The 24494-nt window shown below is 33.8% G+C and overlaps 1 protein-coding gene across 1 annotated transcript in view; it reads left to right on the top strand.

The window, feature by feature from the left end:
- The window catches only part of LOC145694087 (uncharacterized), a 119322-nt gene that overhangs the window by 5642 nt on the left and 89186 nt on the right, over nt 1–24494 (top strand). The window lies entirely within an intron of this gene.

Here is a 24494-nt window from a genome sequence, read left to right as displayed (position 1 = left end):
TGTGATGAGACAAAACAAACCTTAGTTTTCGTCTTAGGTGGCAATCACCACATTACATAAATATATTGCACTTACGCAATAAAATCATCGCAGGCTAGTGTTATATATACGTATTTAAGGGACCCCTCCAGAATTACAAAGTTAAGAATTACAACACTAAATAAAGAAATATGATAGATTCTCGAACAATCAAGGAAACATGGTGGCTCAGTGATAGAACGCTCACCCATGGTGCAATGGGTACTGGTTCGCTTCCCGGTCAAGTGAGTTTGGTGGACAACATCGTGTCCGTAAGTTTCTCTGGGTGCTCCCGTATTTTCATTCCACCAAATTCTGCCATAGTAATTCATTAGCATTTATCGTTTGTCTCCTTTAGTCCACGGGACATAATCATGGGACACTAAACTAATAATTTCGTTTTTTCTTTTTCTTTCTTTCTTTCTTTTCTTTTCTTTTTTTTTTTTTTGTAAAATCAAAAGAAAACTACGTATTTGTTTTTTATATTGAATAATCAAAAACTAATTTAAGATATAAAAAGCAAAACAAGGAATTTCCTTCCATTCTAGACACAGTATATTTATTATTACACACTAAATAGTTATTTTGCACAATAAATAGCAAAAAAAAAAAATCTACCGTCCTAGTAACTCTACCAGTCTAACTATGCTTATCAGCGTTTCCCGAATTTATTGTAAATATTTTGTCAAGTGTTCTGTAATCACTCTACCTGCTCGCTATCAACTCCTTTACCCGGTCCTACGAAGATAGATTAAGTACAAAACGATAGAAGAAGACCTATATATACTCGAGTGTATTACTTCATATTTAAAAAAAAGAAAAAAAAGAAAAAAGAAAGAAAGGAAGAAAAGAAAAAGGGGAAAATGTAGTGAGCAATATTGGCTTGTTCAAGCTTCAAAGTTGTTTAGTATGAACTGATGATATTGCTGTTTCTTTTGCTATTGTAAGCTAAATATCTTCCTTTGAATTCACTTAGCTCAAGCATTGATAACATTAAGTTGAAGATCACTATAAATACAAGCAAAGTTCGCGTGTCAGATACCAGCGACCAGAGTGACAAGAATTTAGCACCGCATTGCATCCACCTTCTACTCTTTCCGCCATGCCCTCTACAAACAGAACGAACAACCTACCCCCTACAATAGCATGTGTGCTGTCTTTCAAACTAAATTATCATTCCCCCTTCAGACACACATTTTGTAGGGCGATTTTCGATCGAATCTGTCGATGGTATTCCCTTTGATGCGTATAGTTTCTTCTAATATTAAGCAAGACGGTATAACCATTTGAAAATAATTTATTATTATTATTATTATTATTATTATTATTATTATTATTATTATTATTATTATTATTATTATTATTATTATGTTAGTTATGATTCATTTGTTGTGTCAGTAGCAATGCAAGCGGTGGGCGATAACCCAGGACCTCGTGCCTTCAGAGATCTCACAAAGCCAACGAGCCTAAAGATGATTTGACACTGACTTTTATAAAGACCCATCGATTCAATAATTAATAATATTAATATAAACAATTATGAATTCGGATTTGTTTACATAAGACATTACGTAATGGTGACTTGAAACAAACTTATCATCTATTCTTGTAACCGTACCGTGCCGAAGGGGGCCGACGGCTCCGGGCGCCGAAATAAGGGAGCGCATTTTTCGAGGGGTCGAAAGAAAAGAAAAAAAGAGAAAAGTGTACTTGGAATATTACTAGTATGTACTTAAATCCTCTTCCTGCTTTAGGAGGTAGTTCTATAATGTTATGTTAGGGAAATGCATGTACAAAATGTAAAGAAAAAGCAATAAAAAGTGTTCCAAATCAAGGAAAAGCAAGGTCTATTGTTGAAAATTTTCTTACGTTTCGCGCCAACCTTGATGGTGCCTCGTGGCTGGTCTGTCGACCTCACTCAGTCATATGCATGGGTACCGTCATATACTTTCGCCCCAGGCGCTGATTTTTCATGGGACTACACTGTCTTGTAATATTAGGCCACTAACATAGGCGAGTATACAATAAATTTAGTTTTATTGTGTACTACATTATACACTTTATTATAATTTGCCTACCTTGAGCATTTTGGTACGAGGCGCCACTGACTAAAAGTGTTCTCTTTACCATTGGTAGCAGTCCTTTCTTTCTGCATCGTAATAGAACGTTCGCGATGAATTCCATATAAACGTTAATAAAATATTGTTGTCGTCAGATGTTTATTCGCTTCATATGCCACAAAATCGACACTGGAAAAACAGTTATCACATAAATACGTAGAGTCGACAGCAAGATTGCATATCTTTTTCCAACGTATACTAAATCATCTACATAGTTAATTACTTAGAATGTAAAAATGTAGTATGGTTTCAGAAAATAATAATGGAAACCCGATGTAGAAATAGTTCTACAATTATAAGAACTGTATTCTATTAGATCTAAAATTATATACGTAGAGCTATTCATTGTTTACAAACTGAAAGGTTAAGGAATGGCATTTTTGCAAATTTTTCAATCAAGGATGAGAAGAAAATTTCGTGTGAAGTTAGTCGCCTCCATTCATTAACGATGGAAAAACAAGAATACGAATGTACGTGTACCATCCGCTACCTGATTACACCACCTATCTAATTAACCAAGCACGAGCAAAAGCTGCTGTACGCCCAAGACTACTGTTTGCTTAGATTTATGTGAAGACATCTGTAATTTGTTGCTTTCTGAACCTGTTTTCTCATATTCTCAATTTCTACACCAATGGTTCTATGATGCTGTCTCAATGATAAAAAAATACAATTACGATTTCGTCGTTTAATAAATCTGAGGGCTACGAAACATTACGAAATCATTTTCGATAGTTCTAAAATTGTCAAAGTAAAAACAAAAATAGGAGCAATACTAAAATTGGTAAAACATACCAGTTTAACATAGCATAAGGCTACTGCACAATTTATAATAATTTTAACAAATACATTATACATATTATATAACATACATGAATGCCAATGTAAAATGTTCGAGAAGTTCTTCACGTGTACTTAGGCATGCACTGACATGTTCAGTCTCAGTCTTCAAGGTTGGCCTGATCTTCGCTCATCCATAATTTGGAAATTTATGAGTCGACCATCTCATTGCACTATGAACCTGCTCATTTCTGTCAGCAAGCATTTCTATAAGCACATATTATATCTGTTCCCTATATCGACCTACATGTCTAAACACTTATTCCGTAATAAATAAATAAATAAATAAATAAAAAGAAAATACACGAACATCGACTAACAAAATCATTGTCAATGCAAGTACATTCCGGATTTTTTTTCAAAGAGTAAAGATAATTTGCAACTGCTTACCTTCATTCTTGTCCATTACCTTCAATTATTGCCGAGTGTATACAAATGACCCGCGATCAGAAATTTTCCCGTGCGTGGAGTATTTAGATACAGTCAGTTTCTCATAGCCTTAAAAAAATACTACCTTCCAGAGTAACTACTTAACGTTCCTTAATAGTTAGCGTTACCACCTGTCGTGCCGGGTTTGATTCTCAGTAGGACGAGATGATATTCGAACCTCACACTAAACTGTAGTCCATGTTTGACATAGCATCGGTGCTATAAAGGGACATCAAAGTCTAAAATAATCAACCAACGCACAGTGGCGGATCTACAAGGTAAAAACTCAGGGGGCCAGCCAGTACCCAGACTATGATAGGTATATATAAACTTTCAAAAAATATATAAATAATAGCTTAAATTATTTTGTCACTGAAAAAACTGGGGGGCCTAGGCCCCCGGCCCTGACCTAGATCCGCCACTGCCAACGCACTTAAATTAAACGGCAAGACGTTAAACCTATGAAGAATTACGTTCAAATGCAGGGATTTTAATTAAATAATTTATGGTCAGCACAACGGGTTCATCATTATTTTGGCTTCCTAAACTACAATTCTCTACATTTTAATTCAAAATGCTTTTCATGATGATGGGTTAACACTGAAAATTCTATATTTTTCCGGAAATTGAATCCAGTGCCTCGAGCACCAACTGTAAGCCCTATAACTATTTGGCTATATTAGCACTGAACAAAGGAATTAGAACCTGCATTTAAGATTACTAAATAATTTGTCTTACTGCACTAATAAGTTAGCAAATTATTTCTAAATTATTTTTGTTTATTTGTAGAGGTTAACCAAATCCTTTTAGTACCAAGGCTCTTTGAGATATTAACGTACAGTTTAAGGTTGGATTCCAACCAAGGTAATGCATTTCACGTGCTCTCACTGGGAATCAAACCCGGGATCTCGTGGATCGAAGGCACACACACTAGCCACTAGATCAACGGATAGGGCTAAATAAGGTTTGCATTCGTTAACTTGAGGAGATATACACTACGATGGAATAATAATAGCAATAATATAGTACTTTTTAAGAATGTTTGCTACTGTAAAGTACAGAAAAATTATTAGGCTAGAATGTTGGAATTGTTCATTTAATTTTACGAGATAATAAACTCGAGATTTACAACTAAAAACTGTCCATTAAAAGCTACTATATTGATTACCTAAATGTTTAAGCTAAATAATAACTACAATAATTTATAATAAATGTACACTATTTGTAAGAATTATAAGTCGTGGAATAAAAAAAAAACCTTTTCGTGTTGATATTCAAAATTAGTTAGTATACAAATGTTTTCAATTATCTTGTTAAGTTCCAAGGTGATTCTTTTGTGAGATAAAGAATCTTTAGTTCCTTTTAAGGGACGTATAAAAATGTCTCCAACGGTAGTATTGCCTAAATAGGACATTAAAATATGCTTCGTATAATTTAGTATTGTTTCTTGGAGCATATTCTCTTCGTATATAAAATTATCTGCACGTGATACTATGAAGAAAAAATATAAAGAGCTCTGCAATAATTTTGTGTAAAGTATCCTATGTGGATATTAGTATACAGAGTTTGTTAGACAGAAGCGCTTGTCCTCTGGACGTGAAAAAAGATCTACGGCTTAATTATAGGCCTGAATTGCCGTAGCGTTATTTTTCTTTAATTATACTAACATGAAATATTATTATATGAGGTGCATTCATATCTCCGGAATAAGAGTATAACTTGGTGAAAGTGTGCGTATCCTTGAAGGTTTGAGATTTTTAAAAACTATTACTCTTAAGTCAGCTTCTAAAAATTTCTTTCGTACAAAGCAAAAGAATAGATAATAACTTAAATTGCATCATATTTGTTGTCGTAAATACCAATACATAGAGCTTCATTGTGCATATATTGTTAGCAAACGAGACTTTGGCGTGAAAGATCCGGGTTCAGTTCCTGGTGCGAGCTGTGTTCTAGAATCCCAAGTTAAAGCTATGTATAGGTCTCTAACCAACAACACTAATTACGCTCAGTGTTTCTTCCAGACACGTTTTTTTGGGGGACACTGCCCCCTTCCCCCCCGGAGCTCTGAGAGTGACCCCCGGAGAAGACCAAAATAATACGTCCATAATATAATAATAAATAGAATAATACCAGCAGTGCCCCTCCGGAATACTAAGTGTGCTCCCCCGGAACATTTTTTTCTGAAAGAACGACTAATGCGCTTAGTGTTTCAATTGATAACACGTTATGTTTAACAATATTTCTTTATTTATAAGTGTTTTAGATACAGATGTATGTCCACTTTACACGGAAACAATGTAACAAAGTAAATAAGAAATAAAAACTAACAAAAAAAAGAATATGTATCACATTTACAGAGACTTTAGTTTGTTTCTAAAATGATTTTCAGAGTCAAATATATCAACAACTGACGATAAAATATTATACGATGCCAGCTTGAAGTATAAGGAACGTTGTATAATTGATAACCTGGGTGTTACATACGTAAGCAACATATGACTGCGAGTAGCGAAAATTAAGAACGGAAACCAATAGTTTGGAGTTAATTTTCCCATTGATAATTTTATGGAGAAGCAGCAAGTCTGCCACCATGCGTCGAGTAAGTGGAGTCTGAATATTAAGTTTGTATAGGAGCTCTGTTTTATTCAGATTACGCACTGAAGGAACTCTTTGTTTGACAATAGCAAGAAAAAGTTGACAAAATCGAAACGGGATAAGATTGAGGCACAAGCTATATTCCATGTCGGTGAACAATATTCAATTTTAGGACATATGAAAGCTTTCAAGAAAATACTTCACCATGGAAACTCTCGGTATTATCTAAGAAAACATCAACGAATTTGTTTCTTTGAGAAAATCAGTATAGAGTAATTCAAATATCTTAATTATTGAAATATACAATTACCCATTTCTGCCGAGAACTTTCAATTAGCATTACCCAAAAACATACAGAGTGGATCACACTTCCGAAGTCTGTATGTTTTCTATAATACGCAGATTTGGACAATATATATTGTAAGAATTAAGGCAGTAACGCAGGAAATGCACCTGAATTATCAAGGCTCAAACTGAATCAGGAATAACACAACAAGTTGTTGCACCGACCATTTTTTTAAAAATATTACTCTAATGTGTATATACAAAGAGTAGAAGAGTGGATTAGTGCTAACGTTAGTCTAAAAGAGTTTACATTACACCATTATGTTTTATTTATTTTGTGCAAATACGAGAAATCCCCTGTCAATTCTTAACTCTTTGATTGATAGATAAAGCATACAGTTTTAAATTCTCTCAGCCTGATGTGATTTTACTGTTTTGAAGCAGTTTGAATGTTATCTATATATATAAAAGAGAACGCACAAATCCTTTGTGAACTCATCACGCTAATACGGCTGAACCAATTTCTTTCATTTTTGGGGGGTTATTATGATTTGGACCCTAGATGGTTTTTATCATATCACTTTAATTTTTAATTACCAGTGTCTTGAGATAATTGACCATTCAAGTGTCCATACGTACAAATCCTTTGTTATTAGTTCATCATAGGTAAAAATAAACGTATTTATATGCAACCCGCATGACCATGTGACTCGGCGGGTTAACATAAATGACAGGCGCTATAATAACATTTACTGCAATTTGAAAGCGAAAAAGTAAAAATTATCTAAGTAACAAAGTTTATTGCGTTCCGGGGTGACCGCAGCGAAGCGGGGCGGGTTAACATAAATGACAGGCGATATAATGTTAACATTTACTGCAATCTTCTATGGTTTTTATCATATCACTTGAAAGCGAAAAAGTAAAAATTATCTAAGTAACAACGTTTATTGCGTTCCGGGGTGACCGCAGCGAAGCGGGGTGAACGCTGCTAGTAACGCATAAAATAAAAATTTGGTTTTTAACAAAGTGGAAAAAAATGTAATTTATTTTATTATTATTTATCTTATTTTATTTATTTTATTCTTTTTATTTCTGTAACGATCCATAATTTCGCAATGATATGCAACTATTCTGAAAACAGAAAAAACAAATGTAACATTTGATGTTGGTTTTATTTTATCGTACAAATACAAAAAAAAAAAAAAGAAAAGAAAAGAAAGAAAAAGAAAGTAAGAAGAAATCCTGACTGATTCACTGACTGACTAATCAACGACCTCCTTAACTGCAAAACTTGAAATTTGGAAAGTACATAGGATTTGTGACGTAAGACAGTACTTCCCAACTGATGTGTGTATATATATATATATATATATATATATATATATATATATATATATATATATACGTCACATCATAACAGAAAAACAGGTAAACTGTTAAAATGAATTTTTGAACATAGTCAGTGCCTAACCTGAGCTGTTTTTTTTTTTTACCATGCCATTGTATCCTAAGGGATCGAGAGGGGTGGGTTTAAATTTTTTGTCAGAAATTGTATATCTCAGGAACGCATCAAGTTAAGGAAATGAAAATTGGTATAGTAAAATATAAATTCCTCATTCAAATGAAACGGACACGTGTTCCAGGTACGTGTTTTGCTTGCTCTACTTAATGCAAAGCCTATGAAATTAAAGCTGACTGCTTTAATTAGCGAAGAGTCAAATGTTCCACGAGAGTTTTTCAGAAAAAGAGAACTCTTCTTGAGTTCCCAATGTTTAAATATTATGCCAATATTTGTTCATTTCACTATCTATTGCACTGGCGAAGCGTACAGAGAAAATTGAGTAGACATAACACTACACACACACACACACACACAGACACCAATCTTCGTAATTTCACTTCCACATATCACTCTCAGATATACTCAATAGTAGTAAAGTTGCCCATCCAACATCTGAACTTGCCGATAATCTTTGCCTACTATGTTAAACATAAAACGACAAAAATCTGTTTTTTAAAAAAATATCGTTCTTCTAAGGCCCATTAGAGCAATTTAACCTTTTATAGACGGAACTCGACAGATGATTTAATATAAACAACAATAACAAGAAAGTGGCGGTATTTCTGGCACTAACAAATCTACCTTAAAATAATCTAGACTGGCAATCCTGTAATAGACAGAAAGTCGAACGTCTTTTATAAAATTTTACACGGTGAGTGTATGGTCTAACATTTCGCGCGGAGTTAGTACTCGTGCGCTTTTTCTTAGGGAAACGTACGAACACTGATTCTTACGTAACAGAAACACACCAATCTACACGAACGTAATTTAAATGGGATGAATCGTAATTGTGAATGAATATTTGGCTTCATTGTTCTATTTTAAGCCTAATCACAAGTCCCATTTGTGCCTCATTTTCGGGCATTGTATCAAATTAAATCTCCATTTTTATTTACTTTTTTTTTTCTTCAAAAAAGGAAGACCAAATACACTTGAGTTTTATTTAGTTAATACTTTAGACCACATAAGTATGTTCTCTATGTTAGAATCCATGTAATGACACGATAATGTAAATATTTTGTCTAATTAACGCGTGCTTATTGTTTAATTAATTATCAAAATCTTTTGATTACTTGGTCTATGTTCTTTAAATATAATTTTTTTCTAATCTATCTTGCGGGTGAAATAAAGAGAAAAGAAAATCACTATTTTACCAATTTTATTTCTTGTGCATAGAAAATCCAAGTAACTCCCAAGAAGATAATGCCTATTTATTGCCAAAGCAAGTGTATTCCAGCCATGATAATGATCTTTATGTTACAGAGGTTATAGTCTGTAAATGACGTCAAACGGAAAGTCAGTGATACTTGTTGCTAACCACACCAAATCTCAAGGATTTTTTTCTTTAGCATTTCCTCAATGCTATTGGTAGAAGTAGAGGCCACACACGTTTATATTATAACAAAGTCTAACATGGACCATCAATCACCTAATATATTGAGAAAGAAAACAAGGCTATTAGTTTTTATATTATACAAGCATAATTACATAATACTAATACAAAGTAGTCCTAATTTTCCACTCCTTGTCAATGTTCCAAAATATTCCACTCAATTACCAGAGAACATAAAACTCTCTCATTTACTTGTAACTAGTGCCATTTTAATCATTATATATTCATTAAAAAAGAACTTTTAAAATTTGTACTAATTACAAGGCAATTTAATTCTTTGTCTTTAAGACTAACACACCTGCTCAATAATCTCGCGTGGTGTGTACGATATATTGTCGGATGGATTTAATATCTATGATATATATACAAAAAAAAATTTGGTTATCCATACTTGTGATGTTTCAAACATGCCTGAAACTATTTTTTTAAAAGGGTATAAAGGAGATAGATCAAAGTTAGTTTATCAAAACTTCTTAGGAAAATTATAAAGAAGTTAACAAAATTAGTGTGAAATTAGCATACAAATGCTTATAGTGTATACTAATATAAGTTGTATTGCATGAACTTAGCAAAAATAACATTTACTCGTAAAATCTTCTTTAGTGTTGTCCACAAAACGAGACGAAACGAGAAATAAGGCTTTCGCGTCTCGTCTCGTATATTTTGTAGAAGTCTCGTCTCGTCTCGATTCTTGAAAAAATTCTCTTCTCAATTCTAGAAAAAAAAGGATTTTCTAGTCTAGTCTCGATTTCTTTCTCGTCTCCTTTCACAAATTTGTGTACAAAATTTATTCCCTGATTTCTTCCCTTAAGTTTATCTACAAGTTAACAAAAATCTTACTCGTCACGAAAGGTTCGCGAAGAGTGTGATATAATAGTATTTAAACCATGTTTACTATTGGAATAAGCCTATATATTATGTAATGACTTACATATCTTTAAACGTTGAAAAATATTGTTCATTATGTTGATAAAATGTTTTTTTTTAATTTATAAATATGCACGAGGCACATACGGGTTTTGCTATTCATCTACTCATATATATTCGTATATATGCATGGTCCTAGTAAATACATAAAGGAGTTTTGGTAATTCTAACTCCTCGAAAATAGTTAATATAATATTAATCTATACATTTTGCATTTCTTAATTCTTTATATACTAGGGAATTTTCTGTTATATAATTTCCCTCTAGTTGAATTTCCACGATTTTTTCTTATTTCTGCCATTTTAGGCATAACGAGGATTAGGCCAAACAAGGATCCTTTTTTCGCCTAAAATGGCGGACACAAATCTTATCATTTATCTGTCATAAAAGTGTCAGATAATTGGTTAGGCGAAACGAGGATCAGGCCAAACGTGGCGACACGATGTAACACTAACACAATGTTTGAGAACTAATACTAGGGTGAACAAGTGTTGCCTGCGAGACTCGTAAGATTTTTCGTCTCGTCTCGATTAACGTATCGGAAATGAGACGAAAATTGTCATGATTTTTCGTCTCGTCTCGAACAAAACGGCCTTCTTTGTCTCGTAGGCAACACTTATCGAAACTACCTTTAAGAATTGTATTTCTATTCAGAAATACTTGATTGACCTTTAGAGTACATATAGTGTCATTTATTTCCCTCGGACCTTTAGAATATATCAACGAACTGTTGCTTGTATTTGATCTAATATCTCCTCATATCATTAAATCGTAACTATTCTGTAATTTAAATATGATTTTTAAAGATGGCTTGTCAATAATAAATGGCATGTATGGGTAGATTATTTTGATTTTCAAATAAAATTCACTTTTTCTGTTTGTGGTAACATACATGAGGAAAATATACATGTTAAATTTTCCTAATTAATAGTCAAGAAGTGAATAAAATTAAAGAAATAATCTACGCGAAAATGTTTTACCGAGTTGACTTACAATACTAGGAGCATTTGAAAGAAAACAATATCTAAATCTTCGTTCTTACACTTCAAGCGCATTATAGAAACCGCAGTATAGTGTATGGCTCATCAGAATAGTTTTTACTGTAAAACTAATTTTACACTGTACAGTTTAGCTGGTAATTTTCCACGGAACTTCAGCACTAAACTAAATAAATTATGCATTATTGTGAGTCAGGGAAAAAATCTACAAGAAATGTGTAATTTTAATATAAATTTACATTTTACATCTCATTACAGAAGATAACTAAAACTATGTAAAAAAAAATATTGTTTGGTTTGTTTATTGAAGTTCAGTGTCCGTTTTCACTATTGATACGTGAGACGCGGACCTACAGTTCAAAATGATATCCAAACCACTATAATCCGTTCAAGACATTCCGACCGTGAATCGTAATTAGAACCTGATCCCCTTGTCTCCCTCTACCGTCGTCGCTGAATCCACTCCAGAGCTGAAAATGAAATTTCATTTTGAATTTTTTTCCGATGTATTTTTGTTACCTTTCAAACATCATAAAAACAATTTATTGACAAGCAGATTTTTTTTTTTTTTTTTCGCACGGAAAGAAAGATGTATGCGTACAAGTTCTTCCTGGTCTTCATGATACTTGTTTATGCAATTTCGATTTCACTGGAGCTACGTAAATAGTCGCAGCGGTTACTCCCTGTTAGGCATCACATTCTGCAAAACTGTATCTTGGAGAATATTTATACAAAATTTGAAAATTATAACCCTAATAGTATCGAAGATTTGGTGATAAGTGATTCAGAGAATGAGTCACTGAATTTACTGGTTTCAAAATGAATATCGGAAATTCCAATTCTTATATCTTATTAGTGAAACATTCTTTCGAGTCAACTATTTATTTTGCAACAAATCTTTTATTTAAGTGAAAAATAAGTTCATTCTAAATTTTAGAGCAATGAAGTTGTAATAAATGAGATTGTACTAAAAGTAGAGCTGTACATACTTCATAACATAAAGCATATTATTGTTATTGTAATTTTTTTTTTAACTGAAACGTAATTCAGTCAAATGTAAAATTGGCAATTGCACTTATACGTTGTGTTGATAGTCTACTTTACACTATATAAAACGACACAGGGTGGAACTACTTGCCTGCGATTCGAGGCGACACGAGAAATTTCTCGAATCTCCTGACCAACACTAATTCACTTAACTCTTACATATGTAGATCTGAAACACTGTTTCAGTGTAACATGGTTCATACTATAAAAACTATAAAATGAAAAAGTGATTATATAAGCATATTATGAAGAGAATTTATCAATGTTTTAAAGATACGTTAGTCATTTATACATCCAATAATAAATATAGTTTAAATGTTATATTAGTGTTCGTTGGACTTCTCGCGGAGCAGAAATATTCTGATACCTTCTACATGATACTAAAAGAAAGAAAGGGAAAGAAAAATCCGGGCATAAAATTTGTACATACACTTCCAAAGCGAGAGGGTAACAGTTTCGAGGTGAAACGGGGGGCTTTCCAAGAAATGGGACAAGATTAGAAAAAACTCTTCAAGAATTCTGACAAGACCAGACTTCTACAACAACTACAAAACGTGATAATCTTATTTTCGTCTTGTTTAGTCAATAGCATTAGCTGAAACGGTGTATCTGTGGTAGAGTGCTTACTTCTTGTGTCCCTGGTTCGATAACAGGCTAGATACTTTGTGGTGAACCACAGAAAAAAATTTCCTCCCATATTCTCATTCCGTCAATTCTTTCATAATCATCCAATTAATCACCAGTCTTATTTTGCCAAAATAGCATATTTGTGGGACGTTAAGGTAAATATTACAAAATAACGAATTCTCGCATAAATAATCTAATGTTCGAAACTTCTCTTTTCTTTCTAATGAATGGGTCAGAAAATTAAAAAAAAAAAAATACTTTGTAGACAACTTGCATGGCACTATATCAGAGATGTACTCTTTTTCTGTGCAAAATATGTGCTATTTTACTTCGTGACCTTCCAAACCCCCTTTGCATAGCTATCTAACATTCCTTTTTAAGGAAACATTTTTCTCAAGAATTAAAACAATGAAATATATTTTTGTTCTCACTGATCTACACATTTTTCTCTAATCAAGGAGAATTAACGCACCTGTATTCTTGAGGCACATATTTTATTTTTGGTGTCTTTAAGTATATGAGAAAGGTATTTATACATATATTATGCACCTGCAACGTTCATTATCTTAAAAACACATTCTTGGTATTTTTAGCTAATTAAAAGAAATTGTGGTTAATAATCCAAACTATTTTTGTACTTGCTTTTTTGCTTCTTGCAAAAACGCAGTAGAAGCTGCAGTTTAATTCTTCTTCGTAGTCAGAAGTTTGCAGACGAACCGGTTTTCCCCAAGCATTTAGCGCTATTGAAGGTGGAAAAAATTCTGCTTAAATATCCATCACGAAACACTATTTGATAATCAGAAAAGCGCTTTGAAACTGAATAAATGATGCTTGTAAGCTGTTTGTTAACAAACAAGTATATGATTTAGTGAAACAATATATTCTTAAATAAGCCTTTAAAAGACGGTTTACGCTTTAAAGCAAGAACAGAATTACAAAGCGTAAAGTAATTAGGTATAAAGAAGCTCATGAAGAAATACGAAGCCTTTTAACCTCGTAAATACAACACTGAAAATTCTACCCTTGTACTGCCAAACAACAATTCCTTAAAAGCTTCCACTTTTTATATGTGTATATGTTAAGCTCTTATAACATAAAAAAAAATGAGAACAATTAAGCTAGGAGCAAGCCTTGAATACGTACTACAAAATACTGATTACATGAATAGATTATATGGTAGTTCAATTCACGCTTACGGTTTCACAGGTCTCTGTAATAATTGCCCAGATACATTTTAAGATTATTCGCTGCTGAACGATCGTGACTAATTCTTTATGTACCTTTTCTCCTTCCACACATGTTTACGATCATTGTTATTAGGTTTTGGTGGCCTTCGTTAGTGAAATATAATGAGCTAGCTTTTATAGGTTCAATTGAAGTTTGGTAGGCAGATAGGGGGAAAAATTACAAGGTAGTTCTTTTTTTTCTAAATGTTGTTTATGTTTTCTTTCTTTTACTTTATAGCCACCACATTAAAAAAAAAAAATGTTAATTTCTTAACATGCAGATACGGATTGGTAGTAATTTATCTATCAAAACGTTTATCGCTTTTCTCCAAATGCGAAAACAAATAATCAAAATAGCCCTAAACAAAACTACAGATAAATAATTACGATATGTAGGTATCAGTGTAACGGAGAAGCATTAGTAAAATAAGTAGGTACAGTAACATAACTCTTTGTTATCCTCTCTTGATCGTATCTCTGTTGATAGTAAGGATCAACTTTAAAAGGTGGCTAAGTTCCGGAAAATAAATAAATAAAATGTTTTTAAGAAATAAATTGTACGTGCATTTATTCTATATTTATAATATCTTAAATAAAAATCTAATATGTTTGGTATTTTGTCCCATCAAAAATTACGAGCTTATTTTCAAAAGAAAACTCATACATCTCCAAGTTTTTTTTTCTATAATCTTCGTTGGACTATACAATGCAGTTTATACACATGGTAGAAACGATGGAGTTTTTTGGTAGAAGTCAGTCGTATATATGAACAGGAGTCTCTCGCACTCAAGATGTTACACTAGCCATAGAGATACTAGGAAACTCTTAAATTATGTTGTTTCATCATTATTGGTCATGCGTGTTATCATGAAATCGGATTTCCGGTCGAACTTACGCATCAAAGAGTACGATGTTGCGCTAATGTAGCCATCTGTATTGTCCCCACTTTTCTGGTAGACTCTGTAACAAATTTTTACACATCTTTCTACTGTTTGAGTATGACAGATAAAATTTATAAATTCAAACTCTGAATTTCATTTGGCACAAGTGGTAAAATATTTTCTGTTGTCAAGTTTTCTACCATTGGATTGGATAAGAGCTTTCGTTTCGTCCAACCAATCAGTTCAATGTAGTCCTTGGCATCAAAACTTAGTAAGGAAGGCATACAAGTTCTAACAGATTTTTCCTTCGTCTATTGATTTCTAGCTTTCAGTATCCTATTGTAACTCAACCCTCGTCTGTATTGTCTCTCGGCCACTATGATCACCAATAGCATCTTTTCAGGATGGCAAAAGATAAGGTTTCTCTTAACTCCTGGATCGATGTTTTCTTTAATGTTCTTCGGCATGCATCTCATTGTTTGTAAGACCTTAAAGACGCACTCTCTCGCATTTCACTGACTGGTATCCTTTAATCCCTCCAATTAGCATATAAAACCCTATCTTTCTACCCTACTGGTAGTGAAACTTCCGTAACTGGCAGAGCAATGATGTTTTTTTTTTCTTTCTTTCTTTCTTTAATTCTCTGCATTTAGCGAGTGTGTACTTGGAATCCCACTCATAGGGAACGCTTTTAATGGCGAGTGTGTACTCGGGCTTCCGGCTTGAATGCTTATTATCGAACCAGACAACGACATACATCTTCTCAATGTAAATGGCTAGTATTTTTAGTTCATTCGTAAGACTCGTGTGAGACATTCGTAAGACCTGGTACGTATGTCAACCATCGGGAATGACTGGACCAATCAGCCCAGTAAGAGAAAAGTTTTTTTTTTTTTTTTTTTTTTTTTTTGCCATCCTGAGAATATGTTGTGGATGATAGTAACTGAGAGACAACACATACAAAAGTTGGGTTGCAGAAAAATACTGAAAGCTATAGGAATCATCAGACGAAGGAGAAATCTGTCAGAACTTTTAAGCCACTCTTAATACATATTGATGCCAAGGACTACACTGAGCTGATCGATTTCCTCCAATGGTAGAAAGCTTCAAAACAGAAAATATTTTATTATTTATGACAAATACAAATCTGAGTTTGAATTTATACACTTTTCCTGTCACACACAAATAGTTTTAAAGCGTCTTAAGCTTTGGACAGAGTCCGCCGAAGGATTGTGCGGACGAGATAATAGAGGTGGTTATATAAGAGCAACATTGTAATCTTTATTAAACTAAATCGGAAATCAATTTCAAGAGAGTACCTTCTACTGGTAATGGCGAAACAACATAATTTAACATATCCTGAATAGTTGGAAGGTTGAGTAGGGCGTGGATACAATTTGAACTACAGCCACCTCCACGTGATGAGATCTGGGTCATTTATCAAGAATAATTTTGCCAAATGGGTGAAGAGCTGCAAGCGACTATTTTCATCTCAGATTTGAATGTATACAATTCCTCTAGAAAAAAAAGTTAAAAATGGCTTGTATATTTTTAATACAAAAGTGGGTCTCTTTGTTAAAAAGATATATATATATATATATATATATATATATATATATATATATATATGTATATATATATATATATATATATATATATATATATATATATATATATATATATATTTTTTTTTTTTACCGAAATTCACTAATTTTAGGACATTTGCGCGAATTCTAAGTTTAGCGCTGTGGTTTTAAAAGAATAATTTACCATTATTAAACAACTAAAATAATTTTATGCTATTAGAAGCAAAAAAATCTTTAAAATTTCAGCATTACAGTAATAATTAATCGTCTTTAGTCATTTTCTTGAAACATTTGCCCGAACTGAAGAAAAATTTTAGGATATTCTTCAACATTTTCCCCCTTTTCTAAATACGCAACTTTTCCGCACTATTAGAAATCGATAATCGAAGAATAACTTTTCGACCCATCTTAACATATAAAGTTACTTCTTTCATATTACAAATTCCCTAAAGACTATGTTAGTATTAAGTATGAAGACTATGTAAGTATTAATATGAATCAACTATAAAATATAATATCACATATCATATAAAACATCCTAAATGCAAAGTGCCACGAACACTATGCATGTTTCGTTCTCTCTGAATTTGCACTAATATTGTCCACAGCTATATGCAATATTTATAGACTCCAGCATATTATAGATTATTGCAGGCACGTCGCCTTCGTTGCATATTACCACGTCTTTTTTTCTTTCATAGAATTTTATGTTATTTGTATTTTAATTGGTTAATATCTCTGATTTGAATATATAAAACTCTTTGGTATGAAGATGGGTGGAAAAAAAGTACTGTACAATGTTAAATTATAAAATCCCACACACAATCAAAAATAATATGAAGTACAGAATATCACAATTTCACCACTGAAAACTATAGACTAACCGTGTAACCATCTGCGGAAAACAGCAGAAAAATGAGGCGCAGTGAATAAGATTTTGTTCGACAATGAGTAGTGTAGGTAAATTAAATAGAAAGATGAGGTTCATTTCCCATAGGCCATATCCTCGGCAGGTAGATCGAACGAAACTTATACAGGGTGGGCCAAAAATCACGAAGGGATTATAACTGTGAATAACTTTTTTTTTATCATTAGTTTCCACTGATATTTCACAGGCTTAAACATCAAAGATGGAAGATTCTTTACATTTATGTGTGTAATATAATCTCAGGTAGATGTTCGCCATTATCGATCTCACAGATACGGACACTGTGCAGCACATGATAAATGACAGAGGTCAACGCTTCTGGTAAGAGTGCCCAAACCTCTACAAGCATTTCTGAAGGACAAAGTGTATGTGAACCACAATCAATATAGTAGCTCAGTGACAATACTGGTGCAGAAGTACGGAGGCGCGGTGGCTCAGTGGTAGAGCGTTCACCTTTGGTCCCCAGTTCGAAACCAGCTCGCGCCGTGCGGACTTTGTGATGGACAAACGCTATGCTCGTGGATTTCCTCGGGGGTCTTCCGTTTCCTCTCACTTTCTTCATTCCACCATTTCATTCATTTCTTATCATCACCGTCTCCTTTAGCTTAACCGTCCTAATCGTGGGACGTAAAGCTTAAATATTTCATTTCATTTCATTTTTCGTGCAGAAGTACGGGCACTCGAACTCTTGTCATAAATCATGTTACACACGACCCATACTTGTGAAGCCCATGATGGTGGACATCTACCTGAGATTATATTGTACACATAAGTGTAAACAATCTACTATCCTTGGTCTTTAATTCTGTGAAATATCAATGGAAAGTAATATTTTTTTTAAAGTTATTCGCAGTTATACTCACATGGTGACTTTGGACCCATCCTATATATGTTAGAGTACTACGTGAATCAATACAAAAATCCATATTAGTTTGGACAAACGGCTGCATTGATTTTAGAATTAACATTATTGTCTATGGGAATAGTACAAAGATAGGCATAACATATTTAAAAAACCACAACGTGTGAATTTTTATTATATAATTCATTAAAATGAGCATAAAATAGTCTTGAGGAAATATAAAATTGGCGAGCTATTGTCAATCAAAATATAAAGCTTATGACTTTTACTGTTGTCTGTGTTGTACAACAAACAAAAAAAAAACGTAGTAATTTGTATAAAAATAAGCCTTTTACAACCAAAAGGTTAAGATACTTGGCCTACAGTCCAGCTGCGATGATCACTCGACCATCTGTTTTGAAATGAAAATGAAATGAAATCTTTGAGTTTTACGTCCCACGATTATGCCGGTTAGGTAATGAGTAATGAATGAAATGGTGGAATGAACAAAGTGGGAGGAAACGGGAGGACCCCGAGAAAACCCATGCACATGGTGTTTGTCCACCACAAGGTTCACTTGGCGGGGGCTGGGATCGAACCCGGGACCCCTAGCACCAGAGGTAAACGCTCTACCACTGAGCCACCGCGGCCCCCTACTTTTTTTTTTTTTTTTTTTTTTTTTTTTTTTGAAAATGGCTCTAACGATTTTGCTTATATATCATATATCAATATTTCATAAACTAGTAAGAGCTTTATACTATACTAGAACTCATTGCTCTGAGAAAAAAAAGTTTACTCTTGGAACGAGTTTTTTTTAAACAATTTCCTCAAAAAACTCCTTAGGCGATTTTGTTCATGTTTCATTTAAAACTATATATATATATATTAATAAAACTGACAATATGGCATAACTCATTTGTTCTGAAAATATCCACAAGGGGCAATTTACTCGGTGGGAGTTTCTCTTCGAACATTCTGAAAAACGACTCAGGCGATTTTCTTCATATTTCATAAATGAATATTTCATTAATGACCTATAAAGTTACGTAACTTATTAGAATATTCACAAGGGGTAGTTTACTCTTGTGGGTTTGGTTATCTTCGGATGAAGTTTCCCCAAAACGCCATATACTTCTGTTCGTATTCGCAAATAAACGTTTCAGCAATATAACTACCGCATAACGTAATTTAGTTTAAAAAATTGGAAACGAGAAAGTTCAGTGTTGTGGCCCATATCTTTTATTTAAAACAGTACCGGTATACTAATGTAAGACTATGTTACGTATATATTGTAATGACAAATTGGTTTAAAATTAAATGTATTGTAATTTGTTTATACTACATTTTACTTGTAAAAAAAAAGATATAAAACTATTTTCCCCCACTTTTGCGTATAATCCGAGATGTTGTTTATTTCATTGTTGAGTGAACTATAGTAAAATCAATAGCTTATAATTCGAGTTCGGTGGGATCACGATTTCAACACGAATAGAAAAACTTTCCCTACGCTTATTGCAGCTGTCAATATTTCGTTATATATATATATATATATATATATATATATATATATATATATATATATATATATATATATACAGTGGCGGATCCAAGGGAGGGTCTATAGGGGCTGTAGCCCCCCTTGACGCTCAGGTACACTCTGGATAAAATGGGTTTCAATCATGCTTTACACTGGATAAAGCGGTAAACTATGGTTTAGCCCCTCCCTTTATCATATCCTGGATTCGCCCCTGATATATATAAGACATCATAGTGCTTTTACAGCGAAGAAATTAATTGGCGTGTGTACGTGGATATTTGAGTAACTACGCCATATATATTCACAATAGACGTATGCGAACCTTGACAGCTAGATATTTATGAAAATTGATACCCTGACTAATTGTGAATCGCTAATTATCGTGGTGATAGTCACTCAGTGCGGAAATGCCAGAGACGCGGCACTAGTCCTAAACGGCACAAGGCCTAAAAATAATTTCGCGGTTCAAGTTCTAAACGTCATAAGACCTAAACGACACTAGTCCTAAACGGTACAAGACCTAAAAATAATTTCGCGGCACAAGTCCTAAACGGCACAAGACTTAAAATTTAGGTCTAGTGCCTATATTTTTAAATCTTGTGCCGTTTAGGACTTAGGAATATTATCCGAAATGTCTTGTTTACCCGCTACGTGTAATACATATACATTTTTGTTACCTTTCGGGTCACACGCCTCTATAATCTTTTCAGGTGCTGCGCCGTCGCTTCTGAGGTTTGGAAGGCATGCAGGATTTTATGCAGTGTTGCAACTCCAAGACAGTTCGTTTTATAGCTCTCGGGAACGGCTCGAGATATCGGTTAATCACAAACGTCATTAAAATTGCTGCGCTACAGGAAGACTTCCTGTTCACATTTCCGCATTATGTCATATGAGACTTCTTCTTTCTACGACTACTGTAACATGTGCCTTTTCTGGGGTGAATTCTGTATCAAGCCTGTAAGCAACTGGATGGTGTACATGCTGTGTTTTACTCCCTACTGTACATTTTGTTTTTCTGCAGTCTTGTTGTTGTTGTACATTTGCTCGTTTCTCTGTACGGACCCATAATTTCTCAAATTTAGAGCCTCGTATCTTCCTTATGTGACAAAACTTACAATCCGCCTTTTGTTTATTTTCTTTCACCTTCTATACCAATTGTTTTAATGTCATAAAATGGTATACGTTATATTTGAAAAACTATAAGTTTGTGTTGGGGTGGTAACATAGCTTGTGTGACATTACTGCCGTGTTCTTGGTCATGAGGACTCCTCCTGTAGGTATCAGGTTACTAGCACACATTTTTTTTTATTTTCTGCCTTTTTCCGGCGTTTTAAGGGTATAACTCGGCACAGTCTCACTCAGTTACTGCGTGCTGTATGTATTATACGTAGTGGTTAAATAAGGCATTTCCGCACCAAGTGACTATCACCACAATGATTAGCGATCCACAATTAGTCAGGGTACCAATTTTCATAAATATCTAGGTATCACAATTCGCATACGTCCCTTTCAGTTCTTGTACAGTGATATTCCTAATCCTGTTTTCCAATCTATCCCTTTATTCTAGCGTTTTAATTTTCGGTGTTTTATATTAAATGTTATATAAGATGTGAACATTTGTAAGTGCAGTAAATTCGGTATATGAAAACAAACTTTAGATTTTCAATTTCCCGATGCTTTACAAAAGTATGATTGCTTACTCTGATTCTCAATTCTTCAATCAATGGGGAGGGGGGGGGGGAATCAGTACCCGGAAAATTTATTTTGGATAGTAGTACGTAATTTATTTGACCTTGAAAAGTATTCATTGGTATTCAAGAATTGTGTTATCAAGATTAAGGCTCCTGGCTAAACTCAACTCCACTCAGTGTTGCCAGACCGGTCAGTTGGAAAAGCAGGAGATTCGAAGATAAAATACAGGAGAAAGCAGTAGACACATACAGTGGTGGCATTTGAATGTAAATCCAAAGAGGAGGCAATAAAATTTGCCATTATTAAGGGCGAAGTAGTCAAAACAAGCAGTCCAGAATTCATTTCCGATGAACTACGTTGAGCATATGAAAAGCAAAAGTCCCGATGTATATTAATATTATTTGATACACACGTGTGTGAAGTAAAACGTAGTGAAAGAGCAAAGTGGAGTGAGAAAATGTCTTTTCATGCACGTAACGATAATGTAGCTATATGGTGCAGTCATACTAATCGTGGCGTAAGACGATTTCTTGCTGACGATCGTGGAGAAATGATCTAAGCTACTCTTCCAAACCAAGTCCCAATCTAAACAACACTTACTTGTAAATCTTACAGAAAGTCGTAAAAACGCTAACCATAATGCATATAGAAGATGACGTACAGTTGTATTCTTTGGATTCATATTATATACAGTAAAGCTATATATCTATATACTCTACAGAGCTTTGTGTATTATAACAGAGTAATTTCATCTTTTTATGTGAGGAAACATTGAAAATTCAATATTAATAATAATATATTTCTTCAACTTCTCGAAGTAAGGAAAAAAGCAGGAGATTGTTCACTTTTCATTTTCTCTCGCAGTAGATCAGTAGAACGGAGAGAAAGTAGGAGATCTGCAAAATCAGTAGATCTGGCAACACTGACTCCACTCTTTTGAATATGAGTGAGTAACTTCAAAGACAAAGAACATCAAAAGTGTAGAATGTGAGCAAGATAGTATCTACAAAACGTTATTAAAATTAACAATCTTTTATTATGGACCAGAAATTCGGGTGCGCAGCTTATAACTTCATAATTATTGGGCATCCAAATTTAGACGCTATACAAAAGGTCATGGGACAGTTATTAGAGTTTATATAAAAGCCTTTTGATTGTACTATCTACCTTAGTTACTATATTTTTTTTTTATTTTCCTCATTCTTTTAGTTATTCTGCCTTTTGGCAGATCCTGACACAAAGAGTTTTTTTTCTTTTTCTTTTTTTTTTAAGGTTTGGACCTGGAAATGTTTCTTCCACTTTTATCAATCTTCAGCTCCCTCTTTTAATTCTCAATATTTTCTTGTGTTTTTTAAATCATTGATCATTTATTCTTCTTCTTCCTACTCCTAATATTCCTTCCATTTTTCCTTTTATGGCGGTATAATGGAAACATTTTCTTCGCAAGATATGTTCAATCCAATATGGAGTTTTCACGGGATATTCTCATGACTTTCGATTTTTCGATATTGATTTCCATTCCACATAATTCCATATAGTATACAAGTAGGGTCAGCTTAGCTATGAGCTGTAAGATATAGATCTTACACTGCCTCGGTCAACCAAATTTATACACTACACGAAATGTCATTAAAACCATTATTAGGCCTAGTTCATGTAATTATATAGGCGCCGTGCTGGCTCAGTGGTAGAGCGCTCCTTTTTGTCGTGTGGGCAGTGATGTAACTATGGGGGGCAAATGTTGTTTGTGTCCCGGGCGCTGGATTGGGAGGCGCTAAAACGGGATAAGGCAAGGAAAGGAGTATTAACAAACTGAATATCATAAAAAAATAACTTAGCAGGATAACAACGAATCACCAACCTTAGGATCATATTCATAGAGTATAAGATTGCTTCAATGCTATCTTTTGAGACATTGTAAAAATCTTTGCAGTCAACAGAGTCTGCGCAGTTAAATTTTACTTCCAGCTTTTTGTATTTTCATCTAACATCGATTTAAGGGATTTGCAAAATATTCGAATATAATACTTGACACAACAACTTGGCTGTTTTCCATAATTAAATATTCTATTATAAACCAACAAACTGTTGATTCATTCTACACATATGCATATCCAGATATAATTGAATCAGTCATTGCGAAAAGGTCATATTTCCATCCCCACCACATTTTCATTTTAGTGCAAATTTGAGAAGTACGCGAAGAAACGCGCATCCCCTGTGAAAAGACCAATTGTATGCTGGCATTATGTTACATATCCTCTGTATCATTGATGCCATTGTACACGTCGAGGTTGCAATCCGAAGTTTTTCTTTCTCATCAACAATTTACTTTGGTCTATATATGGCCTTTTCAAAATGACTGATTCAAAAAACATTTTCATTTGCAGTTATTATGATAAGATCGTAAGAATACGTCAAGAATGCTACGTTCATATTATTTGGTAATCAAATACTAATTAGTTTGGTGTTTTATCTTGTACTATAAATTAAATTATGTACTGCAATTTTGAAATCAAGCTTTATACCCACTTGAAGAAAAAAATGGGGTAAGAAAATTACTATGTGATGCCAATATCAGGTGTACTTTGGTTTGGTTAGTCAGGGTGGGGGGTGCTCAGGTGAGTTCTTGCCCCGGGAGACAACTAGCCTAGTTGTGTCGCTGCGTATGGAATCCCAGGTACGATTCCACCTGCTTCCAAGTGGGTTCTGTGGTGGACAAATACCGTGAGGTGCTCCTGTTTGCTCCTCTTTTCGTCATTCCACCATTATCATGCATCTCATCATCAACGCCCCCTTAGCCTAGGTGCATAATCGTTTGATGTTGAATTTTTAATTCTTTTTTATACCATCTGGCTCAAATTCTAAATGATGATGTTCTACATTCTCTTTAAGTAACTCACTATAATTCAGAAAGTGAGAGTAAGTCAGACTTGTATCCAGGGGGGGTCTAGGGGGCCGCA

Source organism: Thermobia domestica, chromosome 9 (genome assembly GCF_964235325.1).
Source record: "Thermobia domestica chromosome 9, izTheDome1.hap1.1, whole genome shotgun sequence".
NCBI classification, from domain to species: Eukaryota; Metazoa; Arthropoda; class Insecta; order Zygentoma; family Lepismatidae; genus Thermobia; species Thermobia domestica.
Note: the sequence above shows the minus strand (reverse complement) of the source record. Positions and strands in the feature narration are given on the sequence as shown.